We start from the raw sequence: 21,100 nt of genomic DNA on the forward strand, positions 1-21,100 counted from the left end.
AACATTGTCAGATGCCTCTTTTGCATCTAAACTACGCTGGCCTCAAGGTATAAAAGGAATCCCATTTAAATTAAGGCCGGTGTCCATTTCTGGAATAGGTAATGGTGGATTAATTTGCATTAAGAATTTATCCTAGATCAGCAAAACTGATCAGCTAAACTATAGTCCCAATGCCTTCTAAAGATGACACTCCTTTGATTTTTGCCTCCACTAATGTATACCAAAAGGGAGATTTTAAAGTCTTGCAGAATAGCACTGCCAGCTGTGTAGAAGACAGGCACTCCCCCTAGTTGGTGGATGGATTATACCTACCAATGAAGTGTCCTTATAAAAACAACTGATTCATTATCTTCTTTAATTAGCTTTTGAATATACTACTCAACTGAATGAGGCTTTGCAGGATTTTTTAGGTTACATTCCAGAAGAATGGGTGGTCAAAACATGCAAGTGAGGAACTACAAAGTCAGTGTTTTATGACATTTTAATCTAAAAACTGGTGACTTTCAGGGGCACCTGGCTGGTTCAGTTGGTAGAGCATGTGACTCTTGATCTCAGTGTTGTAGTTTCGAGCCCCACACTGGGTGCAGAGTATACTTAAATAAATAAAAATTTAAAAAATAATAAAATAAAAATAAAATAAAAACTGGTGACATTACAAACATAAAGAAAATATCAAAAGGGGTTTGTGAAGTGACAGAATTTATGAATCACCTCAGAACAAAAGTACTGAACTTACATTAAGAAAATAGATGAGGAGGGGCGCCTGAGTGGCTCAGGCAGTTGAGTGTCCGACTTCAGGTCACGTCATGATCTCACAGCTTGTCAGTTCGAGCCCTGCATCAGGCTCTGTGCTGACAGCTCAGAGCCTGGAGCCTGCTTTGGATTCTGTGTCTCCCTCTCTCTCTGCCCCTAACCCACTCGCATTCTGTCTCTGTCTCTCTCAAAAATAAATAAACATAAAAAAAATCTTATAAAGGGGCTCCTGGGTTGCTCAGTCAGTTAAACATCTGACTTCAGCTCAGGTCACCATCTCATGGCTTGTGAGTTCCAGCTCTGCGTTGGGCTCTGTGCTGACAGCTCGGAGCCTGGACCCTGCTTCGGATTCTGTGTCTCCCTCTCTCTCTGCCCCTAACCCATTCGCATTTTGTCTCTGTCCCTCTCAAAAATAAATAAACATTAAAAAAATTGTTTTTAAACAAAAAAGAAAAGAAAATAGATGAGGGGCGCCTGACCTGGGTGGTTCAATCGATTAAGCATCTGACTCTTGATTTCGGCTCAGGTCATGATCTCACGTTCATGAGATGCAGCCCTGTGTCGGGCTCTGCGCTGACATGTATCTTGCTTGGGACATGTATCTTGCTTGGGATTGTCTGTCTCCTCTGTCTGCCCCTCCACCAGCTCGTATTCTCTCTTTCTCTCCCCCAACCCCTCTCTCGAAATAAATTAATAAACATTAAAAAAAAAAAGAAAATAGATGACTGCTTTGTGTTGTGCCTCTCAAAGGTATTGTTGCTAACATCTGTTGAGAGTATTTCCTCAGTGTCACCTACACATAATCTTCAAAGACCCCTGCACATTCCCACGTAGAAATTAGATTCCTTTTTTTTCCCCTTCTCCATTCAGCCTGTAAACCAGGTAAGTGCCCTCTCCATACTACATCTGTAACCTCTGTTAACCCAGGTCAGAGAAAGATTGCTTCACAGGGGAAAGACAAGAGGAAAGACTGGCCTAAGGAAATGCCAAGAGCTGAAGAAGTGCTCGGTTGTCAAAAATGAATCAGCAGCCCCTTTGCTTTCAAAATGGGAACAAGATTTTTTCTTTCTTCAAGAAACATCACCATCAAGTATTGTAGCAATGTCTTTCAAACTGAAAATGCCATTTCATTCTGTATTTCTTATTCTTTAAGGGTTGAGAAGACCAAATTGTAACTTGGTATTGCCCAGGGCTAGCTGAGTTCTGGAGTTGGTGGTCCAAAGGTAAGTTCACCCCCTCTCTGGGCTCAGACCGATAGGCTCAAGCTGTTTCTTCCAGAACCACGTACAGGTCACAGGCCCAAGAATCCCTGAGGCTTTCTTAGCAGGAGCCAGCCAAGCAGCCAAAAGAATTTCAGGCTTCTACAATGATCACACAATATATAGTGTTTCAACAGTGAAATGATACCCTTAATTATTAATAATATACTTCAATGCCTGCTACTGGCAGAGAGAACCTCAATGTTCTGAAAAAGCAAGAAAAATATAAAAAAACATAAAAACATTCCTGTTCATTTCAGGAATAATTTTCAACTCAGCTGGAAAGAACAAACCAGTAGGAATGAAGTGGCATCAGGGTGCTACAAAAGAGTGCACTCATTTCAAGTCAGGGTGTTAAGCACCACTTCTTTGCACCCAGTCCACACTTTCTCTACCCTACAACTCTCTGAAAGAAGAGAGTATGCTATGGAGACTGTTATCTGTAGGACTTGGAGGCATTAATGAAACATGAATAGATGCAACCAGCATGCAACAGGGACTGCCTCGTGTTTCAATCACTTTTGACAAAACCATTTATGCCATACTCTAAGCTCAGAAATGCAGTCCTTGTTGCAAATATAGAGACATTCCACCCTAATGATTAATCTGAATAGTCATAGAAGGGGGAAAAATTCACAGGGAATAATTTAAATCTTTCTCTTCTGCACTAGAGGTGAATCAAGTATCAGAGAAATTCTGCCTCTAAATAAAAACGAAGGTATTTAGCATTCTAATTTTGGTGGGGTTTTTTTAAAACAATATTTTTTTTTCTCTTCCCCTCTTTAAAATAGATCCAAAACTCAGGCCATATATATTACATATACTACATATACTACTTTATACTACATATAGAGTATGTATGTATGTAGTACACACACATAGTATTTGGTTGCATTTTAGCACTAAAATCCCTTTTGTGAAATGAACATTCCTCAGTGTGACACTACATCCCCTAACAATATACCATGATGTTTCCAAAATATAACATTATGTTCTGAATTTAGAGCTATGTGAACAAATTCACACCCAAAAGAAAACCAGCAAAGTGCTGTCTTGCTTCCAGTTTCACTTTCCTCATAGTTTTGGAGGAATAAAGAGCAATTTTGTGGTTGAAAATGAAAATGTCTTTTCCCATCTGTGATCAGCTCTTCTGACCTGGCAGCAATGACTTGAAGCCTGTGTCTTTCAGGCCTTGAAGTCTTCTGCCCCAAAACTATTTCTGCTCAAGAGGACATTCTCAGCAAGTTTAAAGCATCTCAAGTCCTGGTCTACATTTTCTGCTTGATCTTACCTTGCTTTCTTGCATATGTAACTTCTTACTAGAGTATCATAAGTTCTCTTTTTATCCCAAGGCTTCCCAAGAGGAAATGTACTATCTGAGGATGGGACTTGGGGCCATTTCAGGATGCACAGGTAAGAGTTAAGATTAACTAAGTCTTTAAATCAAAGTGTCTATGGGGCTAGGCTCAGCACAGCGTGCTCTTCATATAGTATAAAATGTAGACAGATCATTGTGGGAGGCTAAAATTCTTTTGGCTGCTTGGCAGGTTAAAGTCAAAAATCCTCATCAGTGCCCAAAGTCATTCTTTTATCTCTTTTACCTATTTTATTTTATTGTCACAAAACAAGGGGCTATAGGGAAAAGCCACTCTTGACAACGGTAATTTTTTTAAACAAATTATATAACCACTGTGACTAATTTCACATTAAATATTTACAAAGCAAGGTAGTTATGTAAAAACAAATGGAACTAAACTTTGGAGAATTAGCTACTCGAATCTTATTGGTGACTGAACTGTTTTTCCATTGGTGTTATATAAATAACCTCAAATAGAGAAAAATTAACAATAGATAAAAGTTACTGGATAGAAGTGGTGTTTTTTCTTTAACGGTAGAAATGGAGGAGTGAATTTGTTAAGAGTTCTATGAAAAATGATATAAATATAAATTTAAATTAGTGAGAATTAATTATTTATTCTATGGTGTTATAAAAATGTTAACATTATTTCAGTTTTAGCAATTGCAGATGGCATTAAGTACATATTTTAAATCCAATTCCACTCAACAGAACTCAAATTTGAAATTTTCCAAGATCTATAAAGTTTAAAATCATTCAAAATGTGATAACAATATTTTGAAAACTAAACAGAATCAACTACTTTGCAAAATAAAAATTCAATCCATTGATTTTCAAAATTTTTAAATGAAAAGCTAACATATTTTTCCCTTGTACCATCCCTTTTTCTTTATATGCCTGCCTCTGCTGGTTCACCCCTTTCAGTGCTTAAATGTTTCTTCTAAGTACAAGATTTATAGTGGATTTTCATTTCTTTTTTCATAGGCTTCTCAGGTGTCTTAAAATTCCCCTAAAAAGGATATTTAGAGGCCAAACAATTTGTATTACCTCCCCACTTAACAATTTCAGAGGCCAAACACTTTGTATTACCTCCCCACTCCCTAAAATTAATTAATATCATTCAGTACCTTTAGAAATGAAGAGGTAAGGGACGCCTGGGTGGCTCAGTCGGTTAAGCGTCCAACTTCGGCTCAGGTCATGATCTTACGGTCCGTAAGTTCGAGCCCCGTGTCGGGCTCTGTGCTGACAGCTCAGAGCCTGGAGCTTGCTTCGGATTCTGTGTCTCCCTCTCTCTCTGACCCTCCCCCGTTCATGCTCTCTCTCTGTCTCAAAAATAAATAAAACATTAAAAAAAAAAAAAAGAAAAAAGAAATGAAGAGTTAAATAGTGGTGTTATATATCCAAACAAATTATAAATCCATTACATTCTCCTCCTATTAAAAAAGGATATAACTATTAGTTAAATAACTTAAGGAATTGAGTTTGAGTTGTTTTAAAATATGCTGAAAATATTGTAATAGAATCTATTGCCATTTGAAAGAAAGAAGAGCTTGTCTGGGCCTATTGACTCTTACCTCTATTAGCATATATATCATTGCTGGGCAATGCATGCAACCTACAGAACCTAGCAAAATTTTACCCAGTAGAATAAAGTAGAAGCTGAAAGAGAAGTAATGCCTATGCATTTTCTAGCATTTTACATTATGGAAGGCTCAGCCATAATAGGTCCCTCTGCAGTAAGAACAGCCTCAAGCGTAAGATGGAAAGAAAAGTTGTAAGTCAATCATTTCTCTCCTTGCTTTTCCTAAAATGTCAGAAAATCCTACAAATGTGAAGCCAGAAGGGACCTTCAAGATCACCAGATTGACCTGCATTGTTTTAAAAATTATGGAACTATGATCTGCAAACTAACAGGCTTATCCAAGGTCATATATCTATGCTCTGAGAAACAGAAACTTAGCTTCTCAACTGTTTCATCGTACAGAGCAGAGCAGGACACTTACCAGCATGGACCCATAGCCATAGATAGCCACATAGATAGCCTAGATGTACTGTTTTAATGAGAAACTGTGCTGCCAGATATTTCACGTCTCCTTCATGACTACCTCTGCTCTTCCTGTTGGCAGAAATAGCAAAACAGGAAGGAACACAAATCTATTTCTATGGTCAAAGTTTTTCTGATTCAAATGATGGTTTTCCCAACTAGCTTAAAGGTTAAAATTTAACTAGTTTGTTGTTAATTTAAAAGTAATGGAAAACATTACCTTGCTTCTGCAATATCTAAACTTCATACACAAGACTTATGGCCCAGGGGTAAGTTACCAGTGGCCAGATATGTTAGTAGTCCATAAAGCCACATAGGTTCACAACAGGTTGTTAGGTAGACAAAGCCCAAAGAACATAGGTTTCTTCATTTATTACATATCATGTACCGATATGTCATTCACCCTAAAGTCTAAGGGTGAAATAATAATAGTAATAATAATAATAGAAATGCCTATGATCTGCTCAATTTCTATGCTGGCAGAAGACGAGGGGATGAGTAAGGAGCAGACCTTCCCCTCAGAGAGTTTGCCTTTGAGCAGGTGAGATATGATGGCATGCACACAAATGACTATAGTTCAAAATAGGTCCCTTCCACTAAAAAAATTATAAGACTCTAAAGGAACTTAAAAGATCTAGCTTTCTTGGGAACATGAAAAGCATTAGGAAATAAGTGGCATGTGAAATAAAACTTGGAAGCTTCCAAAGCCTGGGACTGGCAGAGAAGATGGAAATGGTTTAGGGCTGATGTGGCCTGGAAGCCACCTCAGACCCTCTCATATGTTCTTTGTTATTTTCCCACCTCTGTGCCTTTGTTCATGATGTTTATTCTTCAGAGTTACCTGCCCCCACCTCTCCAGCTCCTCACCTGCTCAATTATTTGTGGAGCAGCCTGGTGGATGGGTATCAAGGGCTGAACACTCCAGAAATGCCAATAACCACTTGCCAAAGGTTATACCCCCATCTCTGCCTTTAGTGGACCCCCTCCCAACAAAGCTTAACAAAGCACTGCACAAAGAGCAGCTGGACAATATTCATTTATTAAATCTTTCATTCATATATGTTTACTGAGCACCTTTTAAGTGTGAGACGCTATGTTAGGAGATAGAGGATATAGACAAAATTAATGTGGTCCTCATTTCCATGGACTTTATAGATACATAAATAAACAATTGCAACAATATGATAGATGTTATGCCAGTGGAAGCACAGACTGGTATGGTAGTACAAGGCAGGGACACCTCCCCAGATTAGGAGGGTCAAGAGAGTCCAAAGTGAGTGATCAAGGATGATTAGGAGTTAGTAGGTACCATCGTGCCGCAGAAGCTTGGAACTGCCACTACTCAGGAAGCATGTTTTTGCAGTGAGGTGTAAAATGGAGGCAGTGACAAGTGGGAACATCAGGCAGTGATGCTGATGCTAGCACTTTAAGTAAAAATCTCACAAATACAGTGGGAAAATGAGTTTCCTGACCAAAGGTCAAAGGAAAGGTAGAGGGTTTGTGAAAGGAAGGACTGCCATTGAGATTGGGGGCAGGGAATTTATTAAATAAAGGGAAAGGAACCTGAGATAAAGAATGGGGGATTGCAGCCTTTTGAAGCTCTCTCATCACTAATTATGGCCAGGAGGTCAATCCACCCAAAGTCAGAACAGATAAAGCTTTCTAAAGGACAGGACTTTTTTCATGCAAATGTATCTTGAAATGCAGACTAAAGAGGGGGGCGGGGAAGGAAACACAGCGTGAAGGGTAGGAGACTTGGAAGCAATATCTTTAAACTCAACAAAACAAAAAAACAACCCCTGCAAAACAGGTGGCAAAAACATCTCTATACAGTAGGTTGCACAGTATGCTCCCTGTAGATAATGTTCATCTACAACTGTTTAAATTCCATCTTTTGAAACGTTACTCTAGATTCTGTCTTTTAAAACATTACTCCTCCAAACAGAATAGACCTTATGAACATCTTCACTTTATAATTTTAACAGAACAGGGACGTAGAGCCCTCCAATACAAAGGAAATAATCTTTAAATAACAGAATGACAGCTCTGTGAAAAAAACCATACGAGGTGTCCTGTTCAGAGGCTTAGAAAAGAAAAAGAGTAGATTTAAAGATAGGGTACTTGACTCCAAAAATGGTGCTGTGAGACTGAATATTGTGGGCTGAAGAAATGTGTTTTGTTCTGTTCTGTTTAATTCTGAGGTTAAAAGCAGTAGTCAAACCATGACAGCGAGGAGCTTTCTGCTCTGTTATATTACAGTTCACTTATTTCCCTCCAAATATTAAACAATGCCAAAAAAACTTTTAGTTATTTGGGATGCGATCCATTTTCATTTCACTCTTGTCCTTTTTTGGTTGGGAGATGACAGTTTAATATTCCAGGCTCCAAACCAGAGCTTGGCAAATGGATTAAAAAAAAAAAAAAAAAAAAGTTAAATGCCGTAGGGAAGAAAAAAGGCGTGCAATTAATTTTCCACAAGAAACTGTGAAACTGGTGCTAAAGATGAGCATGTTTATTATCTATTTACCTCATACAATTCTTGAAATCTTTCATAGCACGATAGCATGTCAGTAATTCTACTGAAGTTAGTTAGCTCTTGGTATTATAGTATAAAAATTCACATTTATTATATTCTCCTTCAGCATCTTATTTTATTAATTTTTTTAAATGTTTATTTATTTATTTTGAGAGACAGAAAGCATGAGCCGAGGAAGGGCAGAGAGAGAGAGGGAGAGACAGAATCTCTGCTATGAGTGCAGAGCCCAACCCAGGGCTTGACCAAACCATGAGATCATGATCTAAGCCAAAATCAAGAGTCAGGCATTTAACCGGCTGAGCCACCCAGATGCCCCACTTCAGCATCATCTGAAATTAAATACAATATAATAAACATAGTGATTAAAAACCCAAGTCTGAGATCTGATTTGAGTTTCAATCTCACTCAAGGGGCTCCTGGGTGGCTCAGTTGGTTAAGTGTCCAAATCTTGGTTTCAGCTCAGGTCATGGTGTCATGGTTCGTGAGTTCAAGCCCTGCATGAGGCTCTGTGTTGACAGTGAGGAGCCCGCTTAATATTCTCTCTCTCCCTCTCTCTCAAAATAAATTAAAAGAAAAACTGTTTTAAAAATTAATAATAAATCTCACTCATGTTTTATAAATTGTGTCACTTTGGGAATGTTACTTAACCTTTCTCAGTTTTAGTTGTATCATCTTTAAAGGGATGATATTAATAATTCTAAATTCATTTTGCTTTTCTGAGGATTAAGTAATATAAAAAGAGCTGATGGGGGTAACTGGGTGGCTCAGTCGGTTGAGTGTCCAAATTCAGCTCAGATCATGATCTCACAATTCATGAGTTTGAGCCCCAGGCAGGTTCTGTGCTGACAGCTCAGAGCTCAGAGCCTGCTTCGGATTCTGTGTCTCCCTCTCTCTCTCTGCCCCTCCTGTTCTCATACTCAGTCTGTCTCTCCCTAAAAAATAAATAAATCTTTAAAAAAATTAAAAAAAAACTGATGCATATGAAAGAGCTAATACATAATGAGCTTTTAGTAAATAGAAGCTCTTGTTATTGTTAAATGAATATTCTGAAGATTTAGAAGTTTCCTTGGCCAGGGTCACCTTTTTGTTCACACACAGTAGTTTTCTAGGTATTTCTGTACTTTATTCCACTGCAAATAAATGTCAATCCAAATATGTGGACAATATCACAACTAGCTCAAAGAATGAAATACAACATTTTACTCCATCGATGGCTTTTTGGATATACCTAACCTGTTTATGAGCTGAAAGTTGGTCACCCTAAGCCCACACTCAAAAATTGCCCCCTCACAATGCTGTATGCACATTTCAAAAAATGGAACAGAAAAAAAGTTCATTTGCCAGTTGCCTTGCTTAACACCAAACATGGTAGGGAAAGCAGTCCATTAGTGACTGAGTAGCTTCAAGGCTTTCTTTCAAATCCCAGCTTTTTGAAAAAAATGACTATTGCCAGGAGAAATTCCAGTTCTGAAAATGCTATGCGCTGTTGATACATTTGTCTTTTACTTAGGGAAATGTTAAGTAAGTTTTTGAAGTTCATTCTGGGTCTAACAGCCTTAGAAAATACTTATAAGATGATCTTCTCATGGTTGTTTCATTCAACATCAATTGGGCACATCTATTTTATGTGTCTGACCCTTGGATAGTTCTGGGGCTGCAGTAAGGATTGAAATGTCACTCCTGACTCATTGAGCTTACAGTCAGAATTAGGGATGGGGGAACAGCTAGAAATTAACAGGCATTACTATATGATATAGTACACTACTATCATAGTGTATATGATAGTTCTATAATGGAGGAAATGTAAGATAATATAAGAATACATTTGCATTTGATTTCTAGAAAAATGTTGAATAATGGTTGGGCTTTAATCAACCAGTAAATGTACATTAATTGAGAACTGGTATTAGTGGCAAGGAGTGGTTTGACAGTAGGAAAGTGATATAGAAAAATATCCCCTATGATTTCTAGGGGGTCTCCTCCCTAGCCAAATCAAGTAAACAAACAATCCAAACAGAAATCGCAGTCTTTTTAAGCAAATGTGGCTTTAGGCTGAGCTCCCTAGTACCTTCACTTTCCTACCAGTTATCTTCTTTAAATTCTTTCTGTGCAATTGAACACAACCATGATGTTGAGACTCTTCTATGAAATAAGAAAAATAATTATTATAACCCAGAGGCTCAGCCCCCAAAATTTTTTGGTTATAATTTTGCTTGCAGAGATTAGTTAAATCCCAAACATGAAATCAAATCTTTACCACCAGGGGAAATGGAGAACTCTTGACTAGCTAAATATTCACCAACTCTAACAATAGATTTTTAAAGAAAATATGTCAAATCATATTCAGCATTAACTTGGTACTACATGTGCAAGTTGTGACACCATTTATTTGATCCGAGTTTGTTTCTTACCTCCGAGTTATCTGTAATTATCTAAGTCCATCCTTGTCAATTATTTTTTAAAAAGTACTTATAAGATGGAAGGGGTAGGGGTGCTTAGTTAGCTTAGTCAGTAGAACATGCAACTTTTTTTTTTTTTTTGGATTTAAAATTTATTTATTTTGAGAGAGACAGAGAGCACATGAGCACGGGAGGGGCAGAGAGAGAGAATTCCAAGCAGGCTCTACACTGTCAGTGTGGAGCCCTTCACAGGGCTCAATCCCAGAAACTGTGAGATAATGATCTGAGCCAAAACCAAGAGTCCATAACTTAACTCACTGAGCCACCCAGCCACTCCTAGAGCATGCAACTCTTGATTTTGGGGTTGTGAGTTCGGGCCTTATCTGTGGCTTAGAGTTTACTTTAAAAAAAAAAAAAGATGCAGAAGGAAAAATAAATCTTAATTATGCTGCTGATTTTAACCCTGAAGTATTTTATAGATGTGTCAAGAAGCTATTCACACAACAGGAGACTTACTAATAATATTCTTATGATTCTTTCATTAATTAGAGAACAGTTCACCCTCCCACCTTGGTTCCTGTTTAAATTTTTTTGAAAACTTTTTAATGTTTATTTATTTTTGAGAAAGAGAGACAGACAGAGAGCAGGGTAGGAGCAGAGAGAGAGAGGAAGACACGGAATCCGAAGCAGGCTCCAGGCTATGAGCTGTCAGCATAGAGCCCAATGAGGGGCTCAAACTCACGAACCCTGACATCATAACCTGAGCCAAAGTCAGATGCTCAACCAACTGAGCCACCCACGTGCTCTCCTGTTAACTTTTTGATCCCAATCAATGGGAATGGGTCTTGGCTCATTGACTAGTTGCCCTTTATCTGTTATGACAGGAAGACAAATTATACACATTTATGTAATTTGGTACATGTGACAGATATTTTAATCTCAATTTTGGACATTTAACCAATGATAAGTATTGAAATAAAGGTGAAATGGTTATGAAATTGATGTATATCTAAACACATGTATATACCCAAAGTATAATCTCCATAAACAATCTTCTTAAATCTTCTCTGGAATAAGGTAATAGTCAAGTTACAAGGAAAATTTATACAGATAATCACACACACATATGTTTGGTGAAAGGCCTAAACTGGGTATGAGAAAGTAGAAAAAATTAAGTAAGCAGTTACTCTTTACTAAGGCCTCAGTTAAGAAGCTCTCTTAAATGAGGGACAAAATATGCAGTGCAATGACTTAAAATTTAACAGGAGTAAGTTTTGAAAAATATTCATTAGAATGAGGCAGTGGAATATGTCAAAGCCAGAAGAATTTAATTTTATTGTCACGAAGCTCTATTTAAAAATAAAAGCTTACTTGATATCAATATATTTTTCCACCTTTGTGCAATATTTAGAGGAGGAAAATAACCCATTTTATGCCATAGACTTAACAAAAGTACCCTTAAAGTACTCTCATAATTTAAAGGCAGTGTTGGTTTTGCTCAAGTCAGAATAATTAGAGTATAACTGGGACATCTGGGGACACAGGTGAGTCGAAATGACTTGAAAACTGCTACATTAGAGGAGTACCAAAGAGGCAACCAATGCCAGAAGTACCTGATGCTTATGTATTGTTTCAGCATCAAGACACCCTTTGGGTTACAAGATTACACACAAATGAGATTAACCCCATGTGCCATTTAAATTTCAACCACAGTCTAAAAAGCACAAGGACTAATTTACCTAGTTGTTGCCAAAAGGAATATCAATTAAGGATTTAGGATAAAATAATGCCTGCTCCTGATTTGGATTGAAAAAAGCAAGAATTTAGTACTCAGGATGGGATTTAAATTATGTTTTCATTAGTAAATACTCATGTCCTAGTAATTTCAAACATTTTACTTGATGCTAGAGCTGCAGCTGTGATACTGCGATGCACAAACATGTTTCTGCCTTCATGGAACCAAAAGTCTCATATTAGTCTTTAGTAGCACTACACACACACACACACACACACACACACACACACACACACACTCTCTTATGTATATATGTGTCTATAGTCTTTCCCCCGTATGTGTGTGTGTGCAAACCTTAATCAATGCCTCAACTGTGCAGCTATATTTTATTGGGTAAGTTGGAGTAGAGAATGTGCAGTTACTCATGTTTTGTTTTGTTTTTTTTAATTATAAAGTCAATTCAACTTTTTGAAGCCAAATATTATATAGATGACACTGCTAAAATGTAAAAGAACATGCACTCAAATCAATAAACTGAAAAAAAATATATTGTTTGGTTGGTTACTCATTAATATAAGTAGGAACCTCATTTGCTTCCACAAAAGGTAGCTTTTAAAATATTTGATATTAATATATATCATGAGGAAGATGTGGCTCCTGGCATAGAGGAAGTCAGACTCCTATAAGAGAAACCAGTAACAGAACATGGAAAGAGGGATAAATTTTACCTAAAGTTCAGGGAAGTCTACCCAAAGACAAAATTGGGGCTGAGATTTAAAAGATGAGTTTAGAACACCTTGCATAAAAAATAAAACAGTGTTCTAAGCAGAGCACACAGGACATACTTATCATGGAGATCTGAAAACATATGGGTGTCATGACTGGGAAAAGACTGAGTGAAGACTGATTGAAGAGAAGAGTATAGGGAGAGAGAAGTGTTTCAGAAATGGTTTCAGGGATAGATTTAAAATAGCTAGAATGGGAGGCTGAAGAATATGGGTTATACTCAATGAAAAAGGAGGAAACATTTAAGGGTTTTGAACATAACTATTCCATGATCATAGCTGTGTTTTAGGTATGTTTAGGTATGTTTAGCTGTGTTTAGGTTTTAGCTGTGATACGTTGGGCTGGGAAGAGAAGAAAGGGAGAATCAACTACAATAAAGACAATTTTCCATGTTAGGGGCAATAAATGCTTCATCCTGGGTCTGAGACATAGTAAACCCTTGTGAATGAATGAAAAAAAAAAATGTAACTAAGTGACAATGGAGATAGAGTTAAGAGTCATTACCTAAATAACACATACGTGATTTGAGAAGAAATTGATTCGGGAAAGTGAAGGAGAAATAGGAAAAAGTAATGATTCCAAGGTTTCAAGGTGAACTATGAGGGTAACTTTTGTTGCCATTAACTGAGATGTGGAACTAAGATGAGAAGGTGGTTATGGTGGATGGTGAGAGAGTGAAAGATTGACAACATCTGACAGCATATTGAGTTTGAGCTGATACCTTAATAAAGATGTACTACACTAGGTATGAAATCAGTATTTGAAGTCTGGAAAAGAACCCAGAGCAAGAGAGAGAGTTGGATATCATCTGATGTTAGTTGAGTTACAGAGAGCTTGAGATTACATCAGAAAGGGGTATATGGCATGAGAATAAAAAGATGACTTTCACAAGTTGGGTTCCCAAGGAAGCAGGCTCTGAGATGGAGATTAGTCAGTGTGATGTTTATTAGGGAGTATGTTTGGGATCAATACATTGGGGAAAAGGAGAGGTCAAGATGGGATATGCTTTCCTTTTTTTTTTTTTTTTCTTTTCAAATTTTTATTTAAATTCTAGTTAGTTAATATACAGTGTAACATTGGTTTCAAGAGTAGAATTCAGTGATTCATCACTTACATACAATACACATAAAACAAATGCTCATCATAACAAGTGCCCTCCTTGGGGCACCTGGGTGGCTCAGTCGGTTGAGCGTCTGACTCTGGCTCAGGTCATGATCTCTCAGTCTGTGAGTTCAAGCCCCACATCGGGCTCTGTGCTGACAGCTCAGAGCCTGTAGCCTACTTCAGATTCTGTATCTCCCTCTTTCTCTACCCCTCCCCCGCTCATGCTGTCTGTGTCTCTCTGTCAAAAATAAATAAAACATTAAAAAAAACAAGTGCCCTCCTTAATGCCCATCACCCATCTAGACTATCCCCCACCAACCTCCCTCCGTCAACCCTCAGTTAGTTCTCGCTCTAAAAGTCTGTGATTTGTTTCCCTCTTTTTCCCCCTCCCATATGTCCATCTGTTTTGTGTCTTAAATTCCACAAATGAGTGAAATCATATGGTATTTGTCTTTCTCTACCTGACTGATTTTGCTTAGCATAATACACTCTAGCTCTATCCATGTCATTGCAAATGGCAAGATTTCATTCTTTTTTGATGACTGAACAACATTCCGTTGTGTGTGTGTGTGTGTATCTCACATCTTTTCGGTCAATGGATGGACATTTGGGCTCTCTCTCTGTAGCTTGGCTGTTGATGATGCTGCTATAAACATTTGGGTGCATGTACCCCTTTGAATATGTATTTTTGTATCCTTTGAGTAGCAAAAATCCAAAAGTAGTACAAAAGTACTACCTAGTAGTGCCATTGCTGGATTATAAGGTAGGTCTATTTTTAACTTTTTGAGGACCCTCCATACTGTTCTCCAGAGTGGCTACACAATTTGCATTCAAGGTAGGATCAAGTAGGGGCGCCTGGGTGGCGCAGTCGGTTAAGCGTCCGACTTCAGCCAGGTCACGATCTCACAGTCTGTGAGTTCGAGCCCCGCGTCAGGCTCTGGGCTGATGGCTCAGAGCCTGGAGCCTGTTTCCGATTCTGTGTCTCCCTCTCTCTCTCTGCCCCTCCCCCGTTCATGCTCTGTCTCTCTCTGTCCCAAAAATAAACGTTGAAAAAAAAAATTAAAAAAAAAAAAAAGGTAGGATCAAGTTACAACAGAAACTTCAGCTAATCCTCCAGGGTTTTCCGAAGATGGTATGACCCTTTGTTCTCCATCCCAAGATGGAGCAGAGGCTGGGCCTTACACCGCTGTACCAATCAGCCATTGGAAATGACTGCCCAGGGAACTAGGCATGACCCTTGGCTAGATGTCCCTCTTCAACTGAGGTAACTCCTTAAAGGTGCTAGTAGTGGGGATCTGTCTTCTGGCAGTGCACACCCAGCAGGAGTTATAATTACTTCTTACTCTAAAGGTGTTCGTGGTGGCACATCACATATCTACCAGGATGGGTGAGCATGAAATATTGTAGGAAAGCCTGTATTGATGGAACTGGATAGTGAAGGGTGAAAATAGAGCAAGGGTTTCTGGAAGTGTACGATCACTGGAATACAGGTACTCTTTGAAAGCCAAGATTCAAGAAAGAAGAGAAACATAGCAGATGTAGTATCTGCAGAAAATTTAACTTTAAAGAATAAGAAAAGGACATTGGATTTGGCATAAATATGATTACTTTTTTAATGTTACTGTTTACTAGGAGAGAAAATAGAATAAAATTGAGAATTGCATTTAGCCAAAAGTGATCATTGTTGAAATCAGAGAAACAAAAGGGGAAGTCAATATGCTAAGAAACAAAATAATAGGCTGCAAAAGAACATGTTCTCGTTCTATTGAAAAATTCACCTGCCATTACTAATCTCCTACTCTGATCTGATTTCATCCAACACAAGAAATAAAAATGCTAAAACCTAGAAAAGAAGATTAATTAAATTGGCTCAGCAATATGTTCCTTTCATATGAGAAAGCCTATCTAATGAAAAGAGTTTTTCTTCATTCCTGTGAATTTTCTGGTAACAGTCCTCTTGAAAGATTCCAAGTTATGTTTCATTCAAGATGTTCAAGAAATGCTTTCCTAGATATCCATTTAGAGTGCTAAAATTCTCCAAGCAACTTTATGGTCTGATAAACTTCAAGCTATTTTCCAGATTAAGCCTTGGATAGAGTGAGCACCTTTGTCTGGTTAGAAGCCCAGTTCTATGGTACTGCATAAATAAAAACCCTTATTTAAAGTCACACAGAGGTTGACAGCCTCCTTGACAGCATATTGCTAAAAACAGCACAAAAGTCTTCAGGAAAGATAAAAGACAAAGGAACATTTATTGACCAATTATTATTCTCGAGACACTTTTTCAGATGTTTGCATACAATATGTCATTTGTCCTCACTCCAAGTCTGTGAGCTATTCCCTGTCCTATAAATAACATTTCTGTGTTTCAGTTTTCCAAATAACCTGCCCAATGTTACTCTATAAGGATTAGAACTAGGATTTATTGAATGTCTGAATGATTATTTCATTCATTCACCAAGTATTATTAAGCATCTGTTTTTTTGCATTATTGGAACTCAAATCGGATAGCAAAGCTTATATCCTAAATTTTTATTTTCTTAATTATTTTAATTTTGTTGTACTTATTTTCATGTATCATAATGGTTTAGAAACACATTCAAAAAGTCCAGCACAGCTGCCTGCAATGATAACTCAAGTTACCTGAATGAAAATACTGAGGTAGTCACCATTGCTCCAAAGATGCAGTTGTTCATAATGCACATTAGGAGACACAAAAAACAGTGGCTAGAAGTGGTGAAGATTAATACATATTGGTTTTGAAGTGACTTATATAATGTAAAATAATCAGTATTTATTGAGTGATATTGATGGTTTTTTTTTTCTTTTTTTAAAATCCTTTTTTTTTTTCAATTAAAATAATTAGAAAGAATGGGTAAACCATAGTGTGTTAGGTAAACTAACAAAAAGAAACAGAAATATTTCTCTCATTTTCCTATCTATTGGCTATAGAACTTCTGTGACAAAGAAAAAATTGTTTTGGCACCAAATATATACATTCAACTCATTTAACTTATTGGAACATCCACGTAAGTTCTGATAAATTACTTAAGCAATGTGGCCAGTAGACTAAGATGGTTTTAATACCTTAGTAGCCTATGAAAACAGCCCAAAACCTAAGCCTATAAGTGCCTCAAGTTTAAAAAATCAAAACCTAAGGACAACCAGTCACAAACAGCCAACTTACCTTTTCCAAATAATGTCACTTTAAACCATATCAAATAAGCTTTGTTCCACCTCTTCAGTAGAAAAGTCTTACCCCTCACTCCCGAAAGTGGAAGGATCCGGACCACTTCCATTTGGTGATGCCTCATTCCAGTCAATTTTTGCTCAAATAAACTCTTAAAAATTTTATATTCCTCAATTTATCTTTTAACAGCTGAATGGTCTCTAATTCAATTCTCTTTTATATTTACATGCTGAGTAACAGAAGACTATTCCTATTTTAACATCTATGTAGTAAAACTATATAACTTTCTACATAATGATGCTCTATAAACATATTGTTTAGAACTAAATCTGAAGAATGAATTGCTGGAGGAAAATACGTTGTATTTCCAAAATAAGATTTTAGTATCAGTTTTTGCAGGTAGAAATGAGTTAGCAAAGTCTATTCTTAATAAGCTTTATGCAGAAATGTTTGACCTCTCTAAACTTGTCTGAGCATTTCTGTAGTACAAATAAATTGATATGTTAATACAATATCTACTTTCGGACAATAGTTGATATGGTGTGCCTTATTATTCACCAATGATCTTTTCAATAACAGTCGAACACATAGGAGTTGATGCCAATAATTGAAAATATTCTTTTTTTTTTTTTCAACGTTTATTTATTTTTGGGACAGAGAGAGACAGAGCATGAACGGGGGAGGGGCAGAGAGAGAGGGAGACACAGAATCGGAAACAGGCTCCAGGCTCTGAGCCATCAGCCCAGAGCCCGACGCGGGGCTCGAACTCACGGACCGCGAGATCGTGACCTGGCTGAAGTCGGACGCTTAACCGACTGCGCCACTTAGGCGCCCCTAATTGAAATATTCTTATGTAAAGAAAGGTAAATGTAGGGGCGCCTGGGTGGCGCAGTCGGTTGGGTGTCCGACTTCAGCCAGGTCACGATCTCGCGGTCCGTGAGTTCGAGCCCCGTGTCGGGCTCTGGGCTGATGGCTCAGAGCCTGGAGCCTGTTTCCGATTCTGTGTCTCCCTCTCTCTCTGCCCCTCCCCCGTTCATGCTCTGTCTCTCTCTGTCCCAAAAATAAATAAACGTTGAAAAAAAAAAAATTAAAAAAAAAAAAGAAAGGTAAATGTATAATTCTTCATAAACCTGAATTCTCACAAACATTTATATGGGTGTCTACTTTGGATAATATATAAGAATTAACTAATATTGATCAGTGATTTAACAAATTAATACGTTGTACTTATACTAACACTTTAATCTCCTGATTATCTGTTGTCTTCACAAATACTTAAAGTAGCTTTTTAAATGTCTTACTGCTTCATAAAAGTAAAACAGGAGTACTTGAATAGGAAATAGATTAAGGATTCATCTCTATGAATGGATTCATCCATTCTGTATTTATGATCAATATATAACTCGATATTTTCCCTAGGGGATGAGACATATTTGTAGAAATTAGGGAAAAAATTTCTTGGATCTGCCCATTTGACACAATCTGTCACCAGTTCTTACCTTAGGAAGATAAAGAACATACCTGATCAGTGAAGCTCTTTGTTTTATGTGTATACTGACAAGTAGAGGAGGTTACATCATATAGCTAAAAATTTAAATATATATAAATGCGTGTATATATATGTAATATATATAGTATATAGATAGATATTATATATATGTGTGTGTGTATATATATATACTATATATATATATATATATAGTATATATATATATTCTTTTGCCAGGCCTGGTGGTGAGCATTAAATGCATAATTACTTATAGAATACTAAATGAGGGTTCAAAAGGAGACATTATAGTGTATAATACTATATGTTTGACAATGTAGATACAGGACAATTATATTTTAAAAGGATAAAAGAATGGGGAGAACAAACGAAAAAAAGCAATAATTGCTTTTATAAATAATGTTGGTAGTAACATAATTAGAATTGTCATCTTAAGACAATAATGCAGATGATATGGAATAAAAGAAATGAGAAATTATGGGATACTCTAATTCTAAGATCCCCTGCATCCTTGAGAACTAGTGTTTCCAAGAAGAATGTGAAAGAAGAAACAGATGAAATGTAAAACAAAATAAGTAAAAGCTGTATTCTAAAATTTTATAGCAAATATTACTATGAGTTCATGAGATATTTTATCTTTAATACGCACTTACATGACATATGCAATATACATATACATACATGTATATAATATATACAAAATGTATTAGCTCTACTAAAATGATTATATTAATTCCATCCACTGAAAAGCTCTAGAAACGATAATCTACCCACCTGCAGTGAGCAAACCAAATATTGTATGCCCCCCGATGGAAAAACAGAATACCCATCTATAGTCTCGCCAAAGAATCAAACCTGGAGTAGATTTGGAATAAATGTTTTGAGTTCGTCTTTGACATGCTGTGTGCTACATAAGAAGAAGAGCATAGTAACTATATGAAAATATGATACTGAAGGCTTTATAAAACTAGAATAAATATTTGAGGGTCATTTTTATGGTGTGGTACTTGAGACAATAGAAATTAATGAGATGTATGTTAAGAGAAATAGCACAGGTCTAAGGTACGAACCATTAGAAATCAAGAATCAAACATGGAGGTGGTTGGGAGATATGTGAAATAGATAAAGGGGATTAAGAGTACAGTTATTGTGATGAGCACTGAGTAATATATAGAAATGTGGAATCATTATATTGTACACCTGAAACTAATATAATACTGTATGTTAACTATTTCAATATAAATAAATAAGCATAGCAGAATGTTAAAAGAATCAAAACATGGATGCTAATAAAGAAGATCCATTGCAATTTCAGAGGAATAAGAGAAGTAATAAGATCACAGGGGTCATTTACGAAGAAAGTTTAAAGAAGCAAACTTCATGATGTATCAGTTTTCAGCCAAAGACCTAAATATTCAAGATGTAGTCATCAGTTCCATGGGCTTATATCTTAAAATTGCAAAAACCAAACAAAAAGTGCCAGAAACTTCATTTGCACTTTAAATTTAAATAACCACAGCAATAAAACCTTTACAAATGTACATTGTGCAATTATTAACGTTCTCATTTTCCAAAGGAGAAAGCTGACACACAGAGGTATCAAGTGACGTTGGAAATCCAAGTTGAGAATGAAGCCAGTTTTTTTTTAATTATTAGCATGAGGGTCTTTTTAGACCACCCCATTTCTGTGATTTCACACTCTGATTAAAACCTTAAACAATCTTCTTATATGTATTTATCAATTATCAGTGTCCACTGAAGAAGAAATTGCAAATTCATAGCCTGCTTCTATGTTTTGAGGACACAGAAGAGAAGCATCATAGCAAGATGGACAACAGAGGGTGCCCTCCACTTTGTGCATAAGATGCATTGACTAATCATTTCCTGAATCATTACTAAGTGATGCTTCATAAAATTCTTGGCAACTGAGTCTTTTAAACTGCAACAGATGTGAAATGGTGAGTAATATACTTCCGTATTTTTCTCCCTAAAGGCAGTTGAAATTCAAATCATCAAAGTCAAAGCAAAGACAAGCTGACTATACTTAATTAAATGTTGATGCCAATGGAAAGCCTTATACAGTATCTGGAGATATTAACAAAGAAAACTTTGCAAAATGAAATCAGCAGCTACTTGGTGTTAACGGATTTCCAAGTCAAGAGAGAGGGTCACAAGCAGTGGGCACACTTCCACGCTGATAGTTAACAACTGACTTCCAGGGAAATGTCTTTCTGAAACAGTGCCTTTGCTAATTGCTTATTTTAGATTTTTCCACTGAGCAGAATTACAGATTCCCTCTACAATTTACTAGGAAAACATTTACTTAAACCCTCCTTGACTTTTCAGTGCAATAACAATAAAAGGCATCACCTTCTGGTATTTAAGTTGAACAAAATGCTTTCAGCAAAGTCACTCTATATTTGCAATAAA

The 21,100-nt window shown here is 36.9% G+C and overlaps 1 long non-coding RNA gene across 1 annotated transcript; it reads left to right on the forward strand.

Annotated features, from left to right (window-relative positions):
• The first annotated feature begins 1,903 nt into the window (after positions 1 to 1,903).
• On the forward strand, positions 1,904 to 20,624 carry LOC123603620. The gene is made up of 3 exons (XR_006714966.1): positions 1,904 to 1,976; positions 3,365 to 3,425; positions 20,420 to 20,624. It is a non-coding gene; the product is annotated as an uncharacterized LOC123603620 (long non-coding RNA).
• Positions 20,625 to 21,100: the final 476 nt, after the last annotated feature.

Source organism: Leopardus geoffroyi, chromosome A1 (assembly GCF_018350155.1).
Source record: "Leopardus geoffroyi isolate Oge1 chromosome A1, O.geoffroyi_Oge1_pat1.0, whole genome shotgun sequence".
NCBI classification, from domain to species: Eukaryota; Metazoa; Chordata; class Mammalia; order Carnivora; family Felidae; genus Leopardus; species Leopardus geoffroyi.